General features: G+C 42.8%; 1 protein-coding gene and 1 long non-coding RNA gene across 4 annotated transcripts in view; one reads left to right on the forward strand and one right to left on the reverse strand.

Annotated features, from left to right (window-relative positions):
- The window catches only part of SLC23A2 (solute carrier family 23 member 2), a 339,540-nt gene that overhangs the window by 64,641 nt on the left and 253,512 nt on the right, over window positions 1-21,387 (reverse strand). Inside the window, exon 2 of one of the 3 annotated variants that reach the window (XM_049699483.1) lies at window positions 17,951-19,741. The exons of the other annotated variants lie outside the window; for them this stretch is intronic. The gene's annotated coding sequence lies outside the window, so the exon portion shown is untranslated. The remainder of the gene's footprint in view (window positions 1-17,950; window positions 19,742-21,387) is intronic. 3 annotated transcript variants of the gene reach the window in all.
- LOC125961472 (uncharacterized) lies at window positions 956-10,461 on the forward strand. Its single transcript, XR_007472218.1, has 4 exons — window positions 956-2,229; window positions 2,360-2,534; window positions 3,358-3,495; window positions 9,266-10,461. It is a non-coding gene; the product is annotated as an uncharacterized LOC125961472 (long non-coding RNA).

Here is a 21,387-nt window from a genome sequence, read left to right on the forward strand (position 1 = left end):
CAACGGGAGAGGCCACAACAGTGAGAGGCCCGCGTACCGCAAAAAAATAAAGGAATAAAACTGATGTACTGACAAGGAAACAAGTCCAAGAAATACTGTTTTTTTTAAAAAAGCCACAAAACAGTAAGCCTAGAATTATCCCAATTATGCTAAATAAAATAAAATTTTAATATCCTATCTGTCCAAATGTTTGGTTAAGGATCCAGAAAAGTCACAAACTACTATGTAGGTTGCCCTAGGTGCAAGGAGTAATGATGGGTAGCTTTCATTTTTCATTACCAACCCTTCTTTAGCATTTGGATCTTTTATAATCAGTATATTCGTGTGTTATTTGATACTGCTTTTTAAAATGGCTAATAAAAAGATGTACACCAGGGACTTCCATGGTGGTCCAATGGGTAAGACTCCATGCTCCCAATGCAGTGGGCCCGTGTTCGATCCCTGGTCAGGGAACTAGATTCTGCATGCATGTCACAACTAAGAGTTCACATGCCACAACTAAGATCCCGAGTGCTACAACTAAGACTTGGCACAGATTAGATAGATAGAGTGATATTAAAAAAAAAAAAAAAAAAGACGTACACCAGTATACCAAAACAGTAACAGTGATTGCCTTTAAGCAGTGGGGCCATTTTCACCCTCTTTTTCCCTTTATATATTTTGATAATTTTCTCTAATGAGGACAATTTATTTTTATAACAGGGAAGAAATTAAAAAGACTAAAGATTCAAGCAGCATGGCTTGGACTAACTAAGGCAGTCCAGAGAGATTTCAATCCACCTATTTTTGCACTTGAGGAAATCAGGTCAGAGAACATTTTAATTTCTTATTCAAGGTCATATAGATTATATAACCCAAGTCTAAGGCTAGTTTTAAAGTATTCCAAAAATCTCAATTAAGTAGTACATAATTCTTACAGGATAAAATATTTTTATTTCAAATAAAGAGTTGCTTTTAAAACTCTAAGTCATGCTATAGCTTTTTACACAGCCGACTGAATTTGTGGCATTTGTTTGCCTATAAAACTAGCTGCCAGCAGGATACATGCTCCAAACCAAGTTCAAGTCCACAACATAAAACTCTAACTCACTATTACAACCATGCTCCAAGTCATATCACAGCAGCACTCAACCCACTTAGAAGCCAAGAGGTACACACACTCAGGATGAACCGTCTTCAAACAACATTTAATTACTTAGTCATCCGAAAAACCCAGGCCTGATTTAAAGTCCTATCCCAGCTAAAACTAACCATCTACATTCATCAATGGTTGCCGCAGAGAGCAAAATTGCTTCATGGGTATGGGGTTTTCTTTTGGGGTGATGAAAATGTTTTGGAACTAGGCAGAGGTGATGGTTGCACAATACTGTGATTGTGTTAAATGTCACTGAATTGTTCCCTTTTAAATTATTAACTTTGTTGTGTGAATTTCACCTCAATATTTTTTTTTTAATCTGTATATGTAGATTCTGAAAGAGTAGATTCTGGCAGGAGTAGGCAACTCTCACTCCTCCCCTGACTTACTGCAATCTCGCACACACACAATTAAATAAATAGGTACTATAAAATGAGATGGTCCCCAGACTAGGAAAAGGCTCACATATTCATTCAACAAACACTGTTTGAGAATCTACTCTGCCCAGGCAATGAGGATGCAGTCCTGACACGCCCCAGGAACGGGTGTCAGGTTACAGAATTGTGACTGAACAAAGGATGCAGCAGGGAGTCAGGACGTGGTGCCCAGGACAGGTGTGCCATGATCCAGTGTGCCACATCTGGCTTTGGATGACATGCTGACTGCAGCGGGAGAGTGGAAGGGTGGGGTGAAGTAAAGGGGATGATGACGGGAACAGAGGCGGGCAGACCCTTTATGAGGCAACTGCCAGACAAGAAGGGACAGTGGCCTGAGCCAAGGTTTTAACAGTGCTCTGGGAAAGGTAGTCTGGTTCAAGAGAGAGCTAGGACATGGCCTTAATACTGCCTGGGGACTGCCCAGACAGGAGCCGTAGCACCACAGCACTGCAGCTTTGCAGGGCGAGTGCAGGGGGAGACACCACCACAGTACGATAGGCAACATCCCAGGCCTGGACTGGATTTTGCGGGCAGAGGGGTAAAGCATCTGGGCTGCTGTCCAGTTCACTCACCCAGGTGGCCGGTGGATGGAGGTGCTGGTCCCAAAGAGATTTGTGTAGGGAGAGACAGAGTGACAAACTGGTACAACAGAAGTTTGTAAGTCAATTCAAAATATGTTTGATCCACAGAAATCACCCCGTAAAGAAGCTTACGTTCCCAGGCCAGTGTGCGAAGTTTATTCAACTGTAAATATTATTGACCTACGATTTCTAACATATTTCCATAGGTAAAGCGATCCCTGGGGACCTCAGAGCCCACCTTCCCTGGAAGTCTCATGCTCCAGAGCTGAGCCACTGCCTCTCTCCAAGCCATCCTCACCCCTAAGAGAGGAAAATGCGCCCCTTCTTCCCAGGCCCCTGCTCCATCAGCGCTCCAACTGAGAATGGGAACAAACCTAGAAGGTAGGAGATTCTGGAGCAAATGGGAGATGAAACAGGTTTTCACTCAAGGGAAAGGGGAATTCAGCACCAGGGGGAAGCCAAGGCTATAGAAGAAAGGGACCACTGACCTGCTATGTCTCCTGTGTCTATGTGCAGGGAGTGACTAAACATCACTGAAAGTAAAACACTAGTTGTTTCACTAATATTTTCCCTTTGGCCTATTAAATTAGCCACTCTAATGGTCCATTTTCTTAAAAACATGAAATTTAGTTTAAAAAATCAGATCAGTTCTTCAGGAAAGGCATAGAGTTTTGTTTTGTTTTCTTTAAGAGAAAAAGATTAAAATGTTGCTGATACTATGAAAGCTCCATATTTTTGAACCTCTAAATATTATTTCAACTGGGAAATAAAACATGTCTTAGAAAGCTTTCTAAACTTAATAAAAATAGATTTTCTTTTGTGTTATTAATAGCATCACAGATAACAGAGGGAAATCTTTCATCTCAGGGAACTGATCATGTTTTTCTTTAAAATATATATATATATCAGCAGATTATTTTAACATTTTTCGGGAACCATGTCCTTTCTCCCCCCAGAACTATTTGAAATCAAACTTGTGGCTTTAAATTTTTTTTGCCTAAACTAATATTATACAATCACTCAATCAGTTTAGGAAAGCAGGTTCTCTCTGCCTAAATTTTTCCAGTTGGTTTTGTCTCCAACAAAAAAAGGCTATGCTGCCTTTGGTGGGGGTATGTGTCTACTGCTCAGTAAATATGTCTTTCTTGCTTATGTGTTTTATTTCCACTAAGACAATAACGTTAAAGTATTTGTTTCTGAACAGTAATCCTGAGACGGTCAAATTGTATAGGAAGCAGGAGTGACAGGAGTGATAGCCCAGGAGTCCCACACTGAGCATCATTATGACAGCAATGCCAATTTAAGCTGACAGCTGGATGAGCCTGTGTTACTCATATAGAAGGTAAAGGATGTAGGTACCAGGGAAACCCAGCACCTCTGATCAGAACGTTCAGAGCTCAATTTATCACCTATTGCAGATCTGGCAAAGTTTACCCACCACTGACTGTCATGTGTCTGGTAGTCAAGTGAGCCATTTTCTACTAAAACAATCATTTTCAGAGTAGTAATAAAGGTCCCCAAAGTAAGTGCTTTCTATTCTTTTAATAAAAAGGTGGGAATTCCCTAGCAGTGCAGTGGTTAAGACTTGACGGTCTCACTGCCTGGGCCTTGGGTTCGATCCCTGGTTGGGAAACTAAGATCCCACAAGCAATGTGGTATGGAGGTAACACACCTTATTCTTACCCCCCTACACACACCATTATTTCCTCTGATATGTGTATCTATACTACAATTAAAATGTGTTTTAAATAAAGATGATATCAAGACTACTGTTTCACAGCCTTTAACCCAAGCCTCCTTTTAATGAACATAAAAATCTCCCACCTACCTTCAAATTATTTGAAACTTCAAGATTAACTGCCATGAAAAATAAATCAAAGTGAGTATAATACAACATATGCTAAACCTCCAGAGCTTGTCAATCTTAGGTTATGACACCCCAAAAGATCTAGCTGGTAGATCTAATTTAATGCTACTGACCCTAAAGTTGGCAGAGGCAGCAAAGCCCCTAATCTTATTTCCACTGCTTCTTCAAATACAGCAGCTCCCTGTGACACACCCAGTGGCTACGTGCAAGCAAAACCATCAGAAGCAACCAATACTGCAGCCAAAAGCCCAGCTAACCCTACAAAGCACAGCCTCCTTCCCTTGCACTGCCCCAGCCCAGCCCAGGTCTTAGGGTAGCTCTGAATTTCTTCAGCCTTCTCCAGAAAGCTCCTGGGGCCACAGCAGCCAGAGAATCCCTCAGGGTTCCAGGTGTGTCCCACCTGCCCCCCCAGCATGACTTGTCCTTCAAGAGGAGCAGAAGGTACCTCACCTCTCTCTAAAGCCAGCCCCTACCCCAAAGGGCTGGATGGGTTGATGTGCCATCACTGGCTCGTACTGCGAACATTGTCTGTGCTCCTCCTGCTCCCACACACATCTCACAGCCGCAGTGACGGTGAAAGCTAATGTTGCTGGGCATAGATTCATGCCGAGCACTGGGCTGGGCACTTCACCAGATATCTTCCCTTCAAGGCAATGTTTGCAAGAGCTTAACTAGGTATGTCCCTTGGACCACCCCCACCCCCACCCCATCCTCAGACTGACTCCAGTAAAAATCCCAAGGGCACCCAGCAGGTTACGGCACACCACCCAAAAGAGGGCCATTGTCTTCCATTCTTTCCAGGCACTAACACTTTATAGATAACAAAGCTAAATTCTCTGACATGCAAATATGTAAGGGCTACAAACCAGCAAGAAAAAGGTGAACATTCCGACAGGAAAATAAGGAAATATAAATGGCTCCTGAATATTTGAAAAGATGTTCAACTTCACTCATGAGATGCAAATTAAAACTAAACTTTTCATCTATTAAACTGGCCAAAGGCCCAGTCTGACCCACATTCCACTGGCAAGCCTACAGGAAAACAGGCACTCACCCTGCAAATGGAGATGAAATGACCTCAAAAGAGGTCACTTAGCTGTACCCCTCAAATTACCAAGGCACACACCCTCTGCCTCAACAATCCCACTCTTAGAAATTTATCCTTCTATTACAGCTGAGTGAACTGTCATGTGCATGGTTATTCACTGAAGTGCAAATTGTAATAACAAAATATTAGAAACAATCTAGATGCCTATCTAGAAAGTTAAATAAATTACGATACATCCATACCACAGAATGCTCTGGAGTTACCAAAAGAATGAGTGCGCTTTATATTCTGATGTAGGTACATACAGAACATCATCCATGATATATAAGTGGCTAAAGCAAGAGCAGAGCTATAGACATAGATATTTAGATGCACACACGTGTGTAAAAGGGGATCTGCTTACATATTCACAAACTATTTCTTGAAAGGTAGTGTGTAGGGAGAATTGGTGCATGCAAGACCAAGCAAGGGGCTTTTCACTCAATACCCTTTGAACTCTTAAATTTTGAATTATATAAATATATTACCTAATGTTTAAAAAATAAATACTAATTTAAAACTAGAACTTCCTTTCAGGACCAATTAAAATTATGGTACATCTTCTAAGATAAATACCATGTTGTTGCTAATGAGGACGAGGCAAATCCATTTGAACTTTTTGGGAAAGAGGTCCAGGGCACCTTGTTAATAAACTCAGTAAAGCTGGTTACAGACAGTCTGCGAAAGTACCAGCCCATTTGCGCATACACACTCGATGACAGAATTACACACCCTGCTTCCCAACCATGTATTAATATGGAAACTTTTCTTGACCCTCACCACCGGTTCCAACATGAGAGCAGGACTCCTTCCATCTGGACTTCTTTCTTTCCTGGTTTCTATGAATATGGCCACAAGGATGAGCCTTCAAAAGGAGATGGAATGGAGCAAAGAAGATTCTCCCCCATCTTAGTGCGACTTCCAATGTTTTGGTCGAAAAACTCTGTCAAAGTATTTTGACATTTTAGCTAAACTAACCACTAGTTTCTCCTTATTCTCTTATTTATTGCACATTTCACAAATGCCAGGTACCATGTTAATAAGTTTACATATATTTTCTCATTTTATCCCTGTGACAACTCTGAGACAACTCTGAGATGCTATTTGCATTCCCATTTTAGAAAACTAGATACCTAGAGAAGTTAAGTAATTCCCTCGGGGTCTGAGTCACATTTGCAATGCAGACCTTACTCCAGACCTCAAGCTCTTTCCTTCAGGATTCTGGCTGAGGCTTTAAATAAAATCTAGATAATCACTCTACAGGTGCCCACCCTCCCTTGGTCCACATACTTGTGCAGGCCTTTGAAGAAGCCTATCAGAGAAGGATTGTTTCCCAAAGCCAGTTAACATTTGTAAAAGAGTCAATGGCTTGAGTCCCCCTTCTGATCCTCCCATCTGCCTGGGTTCTGTGGTTTAAGAGGCACAGCAGAAGTGGAGAAGAGGAGTGGAACAAACATGTATTCACTGCATACTGTGTATATGATCTGATGCTGCTATGTGTAATCTCATTTACTTTTCAAACATCCCAGGTGGCTGTGGCTTCAAGGATGAGTGAACGCACGGTTTCTCACGGGTATCAAGGGGTAAACTGAGACTTACAGTTAAGGCCCCAAAGCCACATCTTTCCACACACCAAGCTGCTCCTCCATAGATGGAACCAAATGTGATCTCCCCCTCCTACCCTGGGGCTATTGGTTGACGGCAGGCATAGCTCTGGCCAGCAGTGCTACAGTTTCTCCCTCCAACTGCTATGTGATCCAGGCATTTTCTCTGCAACTGTAACTTCTAATAGCCCTGTGTGCCACTCTGACAGCTGAGCTATTTCGGATCATCACTATAGCTCAACAGAGATAAAAGGGGAGGGGTGAAGAAGAGAGACATTCACAAAAAATATAAATGGCCAGGAACATGGGGGAAAAGTTTTCCACCTATTAAAATTCAAAACTAAAACAATTAGATTTCACTTATCGACTTGTTGATTTTTAAATCTAACATCTAGCATTGGCCTGTGTGCACAGTGGTGGGGTAGGGGGGTGGGTGGGGTTCTCTCACATAGCTGCTAAGAGTATAAACTGCTACAATAAGGTTAACATACACTAGTCTGTCATTTATAATAGCAAAGAATTAGAAACAACCCAAGGTCCCAACGAAGTTATAAGTAAGGTCCACGATTTGCTATCATGTCACCACTACAAATTATGTATTTCAATGACACTGATAAGCCAGGATATAATATGAAGTTAAAGGGCTTTATAAAGCAGATTGTATCTATGTGTTTGTGTGTGTGTGTGTGTGTGTGTGTGTGTGAGAGAGAGAGAGAGAGAGAGAGAGGGAGAGAGAGAGGGAGAGAGAGAATTTTACAGAATACCCAAATATTTGTTTCAAGTCTCTGGAAAGAAGTACACCAAAATATTAGCATGTTGTTTTTCTGGCTGATGGGACTTTAACTGATTTGGTTTCTTCCTCATTACACTGTTTTATGTTTTCAAAATTTTCTGCAGTGAACATATTTCTTTTCTAAATGAGTTAATTTATACAAATAACAAAACTGACAGAAAATAAACATATACAAGCTAGAAAAAAGGTACAGTGAAAGAACACATTGGTTTTTTTACTACTTCCATTTCATTCTGACAACAAGCCTGGTGAGAAATACAGATACTTTAAAACATGTAAAATGTAAAAGGGGGAGGGGGAATGACCAGGTAATTACTACCATGCAACTTCCCACAACCTATTTTCCTCCTCAACTACTTTATTAAATCCTAACAGGAAATAAGCTTTTTCTCCAACAGAATTTTGGGCTTAGATTGTGGTAAAGAAATCAATCTGAACTATCTTACCTCTAATCATTAAAGCTCAGGAGACTGCCTACCTAGCTTGGGTGAATACAGGTAATGAAGGAATGGAGAATTCAAAGCTGGGGGTGTTCAGCAGGTGTAAACACCTAGAAGAAAAAGAACTCTTAACTAGTCTAGGAAATGCAAAAGACAGGCAGGAATGACAATGAGGGGTGGGAAAGGAAACAGACTAGGAGGCAGGGAGGCTGTCCTGGTGATCCCGGCAAGAAATAATGAGGACCCAAAGAAAGCAGTGGCAGCAGGGATGGTGCTGATGGTGGCCTTATAGGGTAGGGAAGATAGGAAGCTTAGGCTACTATGTCTGTTGCATTCTCCTCACGTCTGGTATAGCTTGGAGCACAAAGCAAGCATTGAATAAGAGCAGATGGGACAAGATGTCCTTCAAGGCCCAAATTCTATGGATCTGGCCTCACACAACACAAGTAAGAGATAATCAGCCAAAATGCCAATCAACTTTGTAAACCTGCTCTAGGAGGTGACTAGAGCAACTCTTATTTTAAGATAGTTCATGCCAAACTGTATGTGTCCCAATTAATAGATGGGCATTTTGTATTACTAACATCTCTGATTTCATTTAAAACTACCAAAACTCCATTCAAATGAAAAGCTGCAATATAAGAAACTATCTGAAACTCAAAACCAGAGCAGAAAAATTAATTTTTAAAATATCAAAAACTCTAGAAGGAAGGAAGAGGTAAGGAAAAGAATCTCTTAACATACATAAAACCTTCATTTGCATCCTATCTTTTCAGTATTTTTATTTTAAAGCATATATTGGCATATCCCCTTTCTAAAATAAAAAATTTTTCCCACACATACATTTTTAAATAGAAAAGCCTGCTCATTTTGGCTGTTAAATTTTGACCTATCAACATTCCCTCCCCTAAATCATGGCCATTATGCAGTAGATTCAAACTCTTATCTTACAGAAAGAGGGGAATTAAACCAATTCTCTGGGCAGGCTCCAGGAAATATATTCTCTCTTCATCCTCTTCTTAGAACGACACAATCTCAATCCCAATTTCTAATTATTATTACAAAAAAAGAACATTTTCTAAAACAACTATTATTATCATCCAACTAAAACTTTCAATTTTAAGATCTAACAACTCTGAACTCTCTATTTAGGAAATGTACAAGAAGGAACTCCACAGCACCTGGTATTAAAGTCATATGAACAAGGACATGTTCCAGGCTTCCTTATTCACTCTTTTTAAAAGGACTATTTACACCAAAAAAAAATCTTGTGCCTTTTTTTCACTGCTGAGAATGAGCATGTTCAAATCTGCCATTACAGAGTCAGGGGCCCAGGGGAATCAAAGATGAGGTCATCAAGAGGACGTGACCACCAGCTGACCCTAGAGCTGGACCTGGGCAATTGGAGGCTCCCCACCCCCATCCTTGGAATGTACATTCTGCCCACTTCCCAGAGTGCGAGCTGTTCCAAGGACACAGCTTTGAGAGAGCACATCCAACAGGGGCCATCTGGATGGGATACATGACTGAACCCTGTTGAGGCCTCTGTATAAACTTTAAGATTCTGGAGGGGAGGTGTGGAGATCCACTCCTCTTGAGGCCACCCAAGAAAAAAGCCTTGCATGTAAGTTCCCTTGCTTGTTAAACCTGCCACCTACCAATCTGGAGTGTCTGCCTCTTTCTTTGGTCTCTCCCTGTCCTGCATGTTTCTGAACTAACACCATTATATGGTTTCTTCACCCACCCCTCCCCATGTCTGCCAAAGTCACTTCTCTTACAAGAAGAAAAGACAAGAGAAGTGAAGGGAAAGAAAGGGAAGAAAGGAGAGGGAAGGAAAGGAGAGGAAGTAGAGGGACATGACAGGAAAAAGTAAAGGAAGGAGAGGGCCATCTGTCTCCCTGGCTTCATCCTTACGTGGGCACAGCTCTGAGATGCTCACCACCCCCTATAGCACACCCATCCAGCCACTGCCCTGGGGTCTTAGATCTCTTCCAGGAGGACGTCTCACCTCTTCTTTATAAAGCTGTTGGCCACCCCTCCCCCACCTTGGTGCCACCCAAACCTCTCCCTCCTGGGTTATTTGTTCTTCATATACTTTCTTATGCCTGGACCAGGCCTCTTTCTCTGACTTCCTTCCAATTTGGCACAAGTGTAAATTTACAGGAAGAAGAAAACCCACCTGTAGTAATACAAAATGGGGGAGGGAGGGGAACCAATTGTTTTCTGATCAATTCCATAACCATCCAATGCAAAAATAACCTTTATCTTCTAAATACTTTACTGTATTTTCTAAATTTCCTAATGTGAGCATGGATTACTTTTATAATCAGAGAAGGGCTTTTTTATGTAAGTCTAATAAAACATATGACTTTTTGAAAAGTTTCTCAAGAGCCAAAAATGTTTTCAGCTATTTATATGCTTACATTTGTTTGTAATTAAGCTGACCATATATCAGCCAAACCAGGACTCTTATGAGCATAAAGGGGAACTGTAACAAGAAGTATGGACAACAGGCATAAACCAGGACTGCCCAGCAAACCCAAATGTTATAATGCCTGTGTGTGTGTGTGTGTGTGTGTGTGTGTGTGTGTGAGAGAGAGAGAGAGAGAGAGAGAGAGAGAGAGAGAGAGAGAGAGAGAGAGAGAGATCTCTTTACAATCCTCTTCCTAACTGTGAATCAGAAAGCTGTTTTCTGTGCTAGATGATGACAATATAAATCATGTTCAGATCTGATTTCAGATGGTCATTCTCAGCAAAAGAAGGAAGACTTGCTTCCTGGCTGCTAGAAGACAAAACGGAAAAGACCTCAGATGCAAAGGAATCATGACTTTCCTGACTGTAAATGAATACAAAGCATGATGGAAGGATACAGAATTAAAGATTCTGCTCTATCAGTTCATTACTTCCCCAAACCAACTAAAAAACAAACAAAAAAAGTACCCTGTGTTCTGTTTGTGTGTCTCTTTTTTCATGGACGGGTGTCACCATACACCCAGGTGCCCTACCCCAACCCCTTCAGGTCATTCCTGACTTCCTGTTGTACCCACATCCAACCCAGCACCAAATCTGGTCACATCTACCTCTTCAGCACCTCTCAAAGCTGCCTTTTCCTCATCCACCTATCTTTCCTCTTAGATGCCCCCAAGGACCCCAATTCCCAGTTTCTTGACCTCAGCAGGACTGCCAAACCCTTTACCCAAATGCCTTTTCAACATCTTGAGCCCCAGAGCCCCTGCATCAACCTTAATTCCCTCTTCACCCTACCTAGGGACCATGGCACATCACTACAAGCCCTCACTGTCCTCTCTGGTGCTCACCTGGCTAAATCAAGCAATCCATCCTTACTCGTCATCCACCTGGCTTTCACAGTGCTTTCCTCACTGACTGCAAACGCACGCAAGAAGGATGCCATTCTCCTGCTCAAACAATGACCTCTCTTGAGGTCTCTCTCCCACCTCAGCCACCACTCCTTACCTGTCCCTCTTGCTGGCCCTCCTCAGCCTCCATACCTCCAAACACTGCATCTCCTCAGTGCAGACCCCCTTTCTCTCTTAGGGGCATCTATCCCCAGGAGATGCCATCTAATTCCTTGGCTTTAAATACCATCTCCACACTGCTAACCTCCAGTGAATAGCTCCAGCCCACACTGCTTCCCTTACCAACTTTCTATCCAGTGTCTCCAAGGCCAACACCAAACTCATGACGACTCCCTCCGCCTTGCTCCATGTCAGTACTTGGCCAGTTCCTCTCCAAGATGCTTGGGGGAAACCTGAAACCATCCTTGTCTTCTCTCTCTTGCCCCTATTCTCGTCTAGTCCATCAGCATCCAGGTCAGCTCTCCTCCAGTGCCTGACCACTGGTCACCACCCCCACACCACTGGCACCCTGGCTGGAGCCCTGTCAGCTCACCTGCTCTATGGCAGTCACCTCCTGAATGCTCTTCTGCTCCCCTCCTTCAGTTGGCTTCCCACTCAGCAGCCAGAATGATCCTTTAAAACTAGGCAGAGCACGTCACACCTCTGCTCAAAGGCCACCAACAGCTTTTCATCTAACTCAAGAAAAGCCAAAATCTTTACCAGGGCCAATGAGGCCTACACAGTCTGTTGACCCTGCCCTACCCTCTGTCCAGCAGCACCACCTACTCAGCGTTCCTCAGATATACCAAGTGCCTCTTGCCTCAGTGCCTTTGCACTTGCTGCTCACACTACCATGACGGGCTTCCCTCAACTCCTTCAGGCCTTTACTCAAATGCCATCTTCTAGTGCAGCCTTTCCTGGCCACCTGAAAGGTCAACACACCACCCCTAGCAGTTTCTATCCCTCTTCCTGGTTTTATTTTTTCCTTGGTACTTATCAATATCTAACACCTACACAACTGACTTATTTTTAGTGTACATTACCTGTCTCCCCTGCCAGAAGGAAAGCTCTGTGAGGTCAGGGTTTTTTGCTGTTTAATTCACTGCTGTTTCCTAGACCCCTGAACCTGAGGGAAATACCGAGTGCATTTTTTTAAGGGATAAATTAATCAATAGTCTGCAAGTCCTGAATCACCCCTATCTGACTTTATATTCTATTCCTCACTATCCCCCTTCCTTGATTTATTTTCTTCACAGAATTTGTCACCAGCCACTACATGATGCTTCTGCTTAGTTGTTTATTTTTTGTCTCCTCTCACCACCACCAGGAGATCAATTTCACGGCAGTAGGAACCTGTGTTCCCAGCGCCTCACATGGAGCGTCTGGGAAGGAAAGAATTCCTTTCCTTCCTACTCTCCCAGATCAGGTCACGATCAGTTCCCACCTGAACTGCTCTAATACCCTAACTCTCCTTCCAATCCCCAGATCCTTCCACTCCCAGTGCCCACAGCAGGAATTCTCTACCCTAAAATTTGAATGCAATTGATTTTGCTACAACCGTTCATGAGCACCTCCATTGCCCAACCCAACTCTGGTGTACTGTTTACACTGAACTTGTGCCCAGAGTGAACATGGTTCCACTGTTCCCCCAGCCGAAAGGCCCTCGTTCTCCCTCCCCTGGACCTGCTACACCCAGACATTTTCAGGACTCTGATGTGATCTCCTCTGTGGCTGGGCAGGGGTCCCTTGTGGGCACTCTCACAGCACCCTTACTGAATTCAAACCCTAACACTATGGTTTGTTTGTCAACTTGCCATACCTCCTGCTATATTAGAAAAACCCAGTTTGGTCTACCTCCTGCATCTTTCTTTCCTGTGTATCTCCTTTACTACTCACACAGAATACTTAACTTCTGACACTCCTGCTACCAAATGTGTAGGGATTTTTCTCCACAGCAAGTAATTCTCGGTGACACCAGCTAGGTGTTCTATTGGGTTGGCCAAAAAGTTCCTTTGGTTTTTACGTAAAAATGAAAGACACATTTTTCATTTTCACTAAGAACTTTATTAAACAATGTATTCAGACTTTTGTTCCACTACCTTCTGCCACTTTTCAGGCAACTTCATAATTCCATTCTCCCAAAACTTTTTATCTTTTTGAGCAAAGAACTGTTCCAGGTGCCTTTTACAGTCTTCCAGGGAATTGAAATTTTCTCCATTAAGAGAATTTTGTAAAGATCTAAATAAATGGAAATCCAAAGGTGCAATGTCTGGTGAATATGGTGGATGAATCAGAACTTTCCAGCCAAGCTGTAATAGTTTTTGCCTGGTTGTCAAAGAAACATGCAGTCTTGCGTTACCCTGATGGAAGATTATGCATTTTCTGTTGACTAATTCTGGACGCTTTTCGTCGAGTGCTGTTTTCAGTTGGTCTAATTGGGAACAGCACTTGTTGGAATTAATTGTTTGGTTTTCCGGAAGGAGCTCATAATAGAAGACTCCCTTCCAATCCCACCATATACACATCACCTTCTTTGGATGAAGACTGGCCTCTGGTGTGGTTGGTGGTGGTTCATTTCACTTGCCCCACGATCTCTTCCATTCCACATTATTGTACAATATCCACTTTTCATCGCCCATCACAATTTGTTTTTAAAACGGAACGTTTTCATTACGTTTCAGTAGAGAATTGCATGCGGAAATATGGTCAAGAAGGTTTTTTCCACTTAACTTACGTGGAAGCCACACATCAAAGCGATTCACATAACCAAGCTGGTGCAAATGATTTTCAGCACTTGATTTGGATATTTTGAGTATGTCGGCTATCTCCCGTGTGGTATATAACACTGACTCTTCTCAATTAATGTCTCGATTTGATCACTATCAACTTCAACTAATCTACCCAACCATGGAGTATCATCTAGCAAGAAATCTCCAGCATGAAACTGCACAAAGCACTTTTGACACATTCGATCAGTCACAGCACCTTCACCATATACTGCAAAAATCCTTTTTTTTTTTTGCATTTCTGTTGCATTTTTACCTTCCTTGAAATAATAAAGCATAATATGCCAAAAATGTTGTTTTTCTTCCATCTTCAACATTAAAATGGCTACACAAAAATTCACCAATTTTGATGTCTTTTTTTAAATGCACGCTGATATGACAGCTGTCACAATACAATCTAACAAAATTGTTTGGAATGAAGTTAAAGACAACTAAGTGCTACTAGAGCCATCTTATGGAAAAAAACGAACGAACCTTTTGGCCAACCCAATACAATTTAACTCAACTCTGATACTGTCTACCTAGATAAGAGTGTCAGAGCCCACAGGTTAAGGGCTCAGTCCCACAGGACTACTGCCCCTGCTACTTCTGATACCAATCTCAAGTAGTAACCCCAGCTTTACCCACAACTTCTGTCCAATTTGTCTACAAATTGGAGGTCCCCACGACCCCCTCCCCAGGTTTGATTAATTTGCTAGAGCTCACAGAACTCAGGGAAACACTTAATGTTTACCAGTTTATTAAAGGATATGATAAAGGATACAGATGAACAGCCAGATGAAGAGATACAGAGAGTGAGGTCTAGGAGGGGCCCGAGCACAGGAGCTTCTGTCCCTGTGGAGCTGTGGTGCATCACCCTCCTGGTGTGAATGTTTTCACCAACATAGGAGTTCTCCAAACTCTCTACTATTGGCTTGTATGGAGGCTTCCTCAAGTAGGCATGATCAATCATTAACTCCATTTATAGCCCCTCTCCCTCTCTAGAGGATGAGATATGAGGCTGAAAATGCCAAGCTTCAAATCACGGCTTGGTCTTTTTGGTGACCAGTCACCATCCAGAAGCCCACGCAGAGTCATCTTGTTAGAACATGATGCTCCTAGTGTTCTTTTCACTTAGGAAATTACAAGGAGTTCAGGAGTTCAGAAATTACACAGGGGTTCTGTGCCAGGGACCAGGGGCAAAGACCAACTTATATATTTTCTATTACTTCACACCTCAAGTGGGCTATAAGTAGCTTATTACCAGGTTTGTGTGGTACCCACCATGTTGGGGGCATTATGGGTTCCTAACATTATATGGCTCTGAAGAAAATACACTAGGGAAATCTGAAACAAATAGCAGATTTGTATGAACACTGATGAGTATTTCTCCCATTCCTTGTTAAAACTGAACCAAATAAAGCTACTCCTCTGTCCATAATATCTCCAGACTGAATGATCCACTCTTGGTACCCAAGAGAGGAGACTCAAATATTCTCACAGAGCCTATAGAAGGAGAGAAAATAAAAACTTAAGGCACCCTAAGCACTTCACCCAGCCCAGAACTGGGTGGTGGAAACATCAGACTGTATTATAGGTGGGGCTTTGCCAACAGTAAGTTTAAGCTATTTACCTGGTTTTCCCTGGATGCCCTTCCAGGTTCAAAAGATACAGGAGCTACCAACATAGGAGGACTGTAGAGGCAACACATGACTTTGTCCTGGCTGTGCTTCCCCGGCCGGTGTCCTTAGGGTATGGCAGTTCTTTGAGACTCTTTTTGTTTTTCTGGTTCCAATTTCTTGCCAGGCTGCATTCACCCCTTACGCATTTCCTAGCTGCCTTTAAAAGCACACAAACTTGCCTAACAAGATTCCCATGGGATAAGGAGAAGACCTTTTGCTATCCTTCTATTTAATATCAACACTGATCATATGATCTAATTTCTATCAACCTTGGGGCTTTGCATGTCTCTTGTTCTTAATGTGATCCATTCATTATTCTTCCTCTATTTATGGACTTATTCTTTTTCTCTTTATTTTCATGGGTCTTTCTTTTATTTTGTTTAAAGACATTGTGATTTCCTCCCATAGGAGTTTTTTAAAAATCAGCACTTGTGACATTTGAGGAAGCAGTTATCTAACACAGGATGCCCAAGTGAGACCCTGAACACACACCCCACCAGCAACCCACTTGAGATACCTTCCCCAAACCTGGTTCTGAGGAACAGACAGCTTTGATTCCCACTGCCCCACCTCCCTACACTCCAGCACACCAGTCTCTAAATATCTTAACAGCCAGCCTGAGGCCCAGCTTCAGACTCCAAAGCAAACAAGGAAATAAGACCCTGCATTTTAGAGTCTAGGAAGGCCCTTACCAGCAAGTTTTTAAAAAAGCTGACTAGTGCAACTGAGGAACTAGATTTTAGATTTTATTTAATTTTAATTAACTTACATTTAAACAGCCAGATGTGGCTAGTAGCTGGTAGCACAAGAGCTAGAGAACCTAGGGGTGGCAGAGATCTAGAGAAAAAAATGAATACAGAGCTGCCCTATTGGTCACTCTTCAATGTTTATGTTTTGGAAAGCCAGGATGAAGTAAGGCCCTAGCAGGCAGTGATGCCCTGATGCCAATGCTCTGAGACACCCACATGTGGGCATCTCCAGCAGTGAGGTCCTCAACTCTCCTTTCTTCCTATTTCAGCTCTCTCCCTGGCAGCAATATCCACCTCTTCAGATTCAGCCACCAGCCACCTTAGCCCCAAGTCTTTTTAAAAATTTATTATTATTATTATTATTGCACTCCTGCTCTCTCTCTGCTCCAGGTTCCACACCCCCAATTCCTAGAGGATCTAGGAGTTTCATCAGCATTTCAAATCCACAATTGTTCAAATGAAACCCATTATCTTCCATCTTCCCCACCCTTCAAACCTATGATTTTCCCTGGACTCCTTATTTTCTGCAAAGGTACCATCATACAACCAGTTTCCTTTATATAAATCTTAATATCACCCTTAACTCTCAGTCCTCTCTCTCAGCCCTCAAAATCTCCTTGGCATCTCTTCTGTCAGCCTCACCTCCACTCCTACTGCACTTACCCATGCTTAAGACTTTGGTATCTCTCAGGTCTCCCTGACTCTCCCTGTCCTAACCTGTCTTCACCCCAACGAGTCATCCCAAAAAGAGTCTGGAGGCCTTCCAGTGGGCTCCTGTTGCACGCTATAGGAATCCCTACTGCAGTGCTCACTCTACTGTGCTGGAATTGTCTACTCACTGCTCTGGCTCATTCACTACTTGAGGGAAAAGAGTAAGTTGTAAGGTTTTATGCATAGATAAGGGCCACCTCTTATACAGAATGTGTTCAATAAATATTTGCTAAATGATTATTGCAACAGATACCTGTTATGGATTGAACATTTTGGCCCCCCCACCCCAGATTCATATGTTGAAGCCTTAACTCCCAACGTGATTAGAAGGAAGGGCCAGCTTCCGGGAAGATGGCGGAAGAGTAAGACGCGGGTATCACCTTCCTCCCCACAGATACACCAGAAATACATCTACCCGTGGAACAACTCCTACAGAACCCCTACAGAACGCTGGCAGAAGACCTCAGACCTCCCAAAAGGCAAGAAACTCCCCATGTACCTGGGCAGGGCAAAAGAAAAAAGAATAAACAGAGACAAAAGGATAGGGATGGGACCGGCACCAGTGGGAGGGAGCTGTGAAGGAGGAAAGGTTTCCACACACTAGGAAGCCCCTTCACGGGTGGAGACTGCGGGTGGCGGAGGGGGAAGCTTCGGAGCCGCGGAAGAGAGCACAGGAACAGGGGTGCGGAGGGCAAAGCGGGGAGAGATTCCCTCACAGAGGATCGGTGCCGATCAGCACTCACCAGCCAGAGAGGCTTGTCTGCTCACCCGCCGGGGCGGGCGGGGCAAGGAGCTGAGGCTCGGGCTTCGGTCGGAGCGCAGGGAGAGGACTGGGGTTGGCAACATGAACACAGCCTGCAGGGGGTTAGTGCGCCACGGCTAGCCGGGAGGGAGTGCGGGGAAAAGTCTGGACCTGCCAAAGACGCAAGAGACTTTTTCTTCCCTCTTTGTTTCCTGGTGCGCAAGGAGAGGGGATTAAGAGCGCTGCTTAAAGGAGCTCCAGAGACGGGCACGAGCCGCAGGTAAAAGGCGGACCCCAGAGACGGGCATGAGACGCTAAGGCTGCTGCTGCCGCCACCAAGAAGCCTGTGTGCGAGCACAGGTCACTATCCCCACCCCCGTTCTGGGGAGCCTGTGCAGCCAGCCACTGCCAGGGTCCCGGGATCCAGGGACAACTCCCCCGGGAGAACACACGGCCTGCCTCAGGCTGGTACAATGTCCCGCCGGCCTCTGCCCCTCACTCCGTGCCCCTCCGTCCCCCCCGGCCTGAGTGAGCCAGAGCCTCCGAATCAGCGGATCCTTTAACCCCGTCCTGTCTGATCGAAGAACAGACGCCCTCCCGGCGACCTACACGCAGAGGCGGGGCCAAATCCAAAGCTGAGCCATTGGGAGCTGTGAGAAGAAAGAAGAGAAAGGGAAATCTCTCCCAGCAGCCTCAGAAGCAGCGGATTAAAGCTCCACAATCAATTTGATGTACTCTGCATCTGTGGAATACCTGAACAGACAACGAATCATCCCAAATTGAGCAAGTGGACTTTGAGAGCAAGATTTATTATTTTTTCCCCTTTTCCTCTTTATGTGAGTGTGCATGTGTATGCTTCTGTGTGAGATTTTGTCTGTATAGCTTTGCTTCCACCATTTGTCCTAGGGTTCTATCCGTCCGTTTTTTATTTTAATTTTTTTCTTAATAATTATTTTTTATTTTAATAACTTTATTTTATTTTACTTTATCTTCTTTCCTTCCTTCCTTCCCTCCCTCCCTCCCTCACTCCTTTAGACAACGAATCATCCCAAATTGAGGAGGTGGACTTTGAGAGCAAGATTTATGATTTTTTCCCCTTTTCCTCTTTTTGTGAGAGTGTATGTGTATGCTTCTGTGTGGAAGCTTTGCTTCCGCCATTTGTCCTAGGGTTCTATCTGTCCATTCTGGTTTTTTTTTTTAAATTTTTTTTCTTAATTTTTTTTGTTTTAATAACTTTATTATATTTTACCTTACTTTATTTTATTTTACTTTATCTTCTTTCTTTCTTTTTTTCCTTCCTTAGCTCCTTCCTCCCTCCTTTTTTCCTACTAAATCTTTCCTTCTACTAATTCTTTCTTTCTACCCCTTCTCCCTTTTATTCTGATCCGTGTGGACGAAAGGCTCTTGGTGCTGCAGCCAGGAGTCACTGCTGTGCCTCTGAGGTGGGAGAGCCAACTTCAGGACACTGGTCCACAAGAGACCTCCCAGCTCCACATAATATCAAATGGCGAAAATCTCCCAGAGCTCTCTGTCTCAACACCAACACCCAGCTTCACTCAACGACCAGCAAGCTACAGTGCTGGACACCCTATGCCAAACAACTAGCAAGACAGAAACACAACCCCACCCATTAGCACAGAGGCTGCCAAAAATCATAATAACTCCACAGACATCCCAAAACACACCACCAAACGTGGACCTGCCCACCAGAAAGACAAGATCCAGCCTCATCCACCAGAACACAGGCACTAGTCCCCTCCACCAGGAAGCCTACACAACCCACTGAACCAACCTTAGCCACTGGGGACAGACACCAAAAACAATGGAAACTACGAACCTGCAGCCCGCAAAAAGGAGACCCCAAACACAGTAAGATAAGCAAAATGAGAAGACAGAAAAACACACAGCAGATGAAGGAGCAAGATAAAAACCCACCAGACCTAACAAATTAAGAGGAAATAGGCAGTCTACCTGAAAAAGAATTCAAATAATGAAAGTAAAGATGATCCAAAATATTGGAAACAGAAAAGAGAAAATGCAAGAAACATTTAACAAGGACCTAGAAGAACTAAAGATGAAACAAACAACGATGAACAACACAATAAATTAAATGAAAAATACTCTAGATGGGATCAATAGCAGAATAACTGAGGCAGAAGAACGGATAAGTGACCTGGAAGATAAAATAGTGGAAATAACTACTGCAGAGCAGAATAAAGAAAAAGGAATGAAAAGAACTGAGGACAGTCTCAGAGACCTCTGGGACAACATTAAACGCACCAACATTCGAATTATAGGGGTTCCAGAAGAAGAAGAGAAAAGAAAGGGACTGAGAAAATATTTAAAGAGATTATAGTTGAAAACTTCCCTAATATGGGAAAGGAAATAGTTAATCAAGTCCAGGAAGCACAGACAGTCCAATACAGGATAAATCCAAGGAGAAATACATCAAGACACATATTAAACAAACTGTCAAAAATTAAATACAAAGAAAACATATTAAAAGCAGCAAGGGAAAAACAACAAATAACACACAAGGGAATCCCCATAAGGTTAACAGCTGATCTTTCAGCAGAAACTCTGTAAGCCAGAGGGGACTGGCAGGACATATTTAAAGTGATGAAGGAGAAAAAGCTACAACCAAGATTACTGTACCCAGCAAGGATGTCATTCAGATTTGATGGAGAAATTAAAATCTTTACAGACAAGCAAAAGCTGAGAGAGTTCAGCACCACCAAACCATCTTTACAACAACTGATAAAGGAAATTCTCTAGGCAAGAAACACAAGAGAAGGAAAAGACCTACAATAACGAACCCAAAACAATTAAGAAAATGGGAATAGGAAGATACATATTGATAATTACCTTAAATGTAAATGGACTAAATGCTCCCACCAAAAGACACAGATTAGCTGAATGGATACAAAAACAAGACCCATATATCTGCTGTCTACAAGAGACCCACTTCAGACCTAGACACACATACAGACTGAAAGTAAGGGGATGGAAAAAGGTATTTCATGCAAATGGAAACCAAAAGAAATCTGGAGTAGCAATTCTCATATCAGACAAAATAGACTTTAAAATAAGAATATCAGAAGAGACAAAGAAGGACACTACATAATGATCAAGGGATCGATCCAAGAAGAAGATATAACAATTGTAAATATTTATGCACCCAATATAGGAGCACCTCAATACATAAGGCAAATACTAACAGCCATAAAAGGGGAAATCGACAGTAACATATTCATAGTAGGGGACTTTAACACCCAACTTTCACCAATGGACAGATCATCCAAAATGAAAATAAATAAGGAAACACAAGCTTTAAATAATATATTAAACAAGATGGACTTAATTGATATTTATAGGACATTCCATCCAAAAACAACAGAATACACATTTTTCTCAAGTGCTCATGGAACATTCTCCAGG

This window comes from Orcinus orca, chromosome 16 (genome assembly GCF_937001465.1).
Source record: "Orcinus orca chromosome 16, mOrcOrc1.1, whole genome shotgun sequence".
Lineage (NCBI taxonomy): Eukaryota > Metazoa > Chordata > Mammalia > Artiodactyla > Delphinidae > Orcinus > Orcinus orca.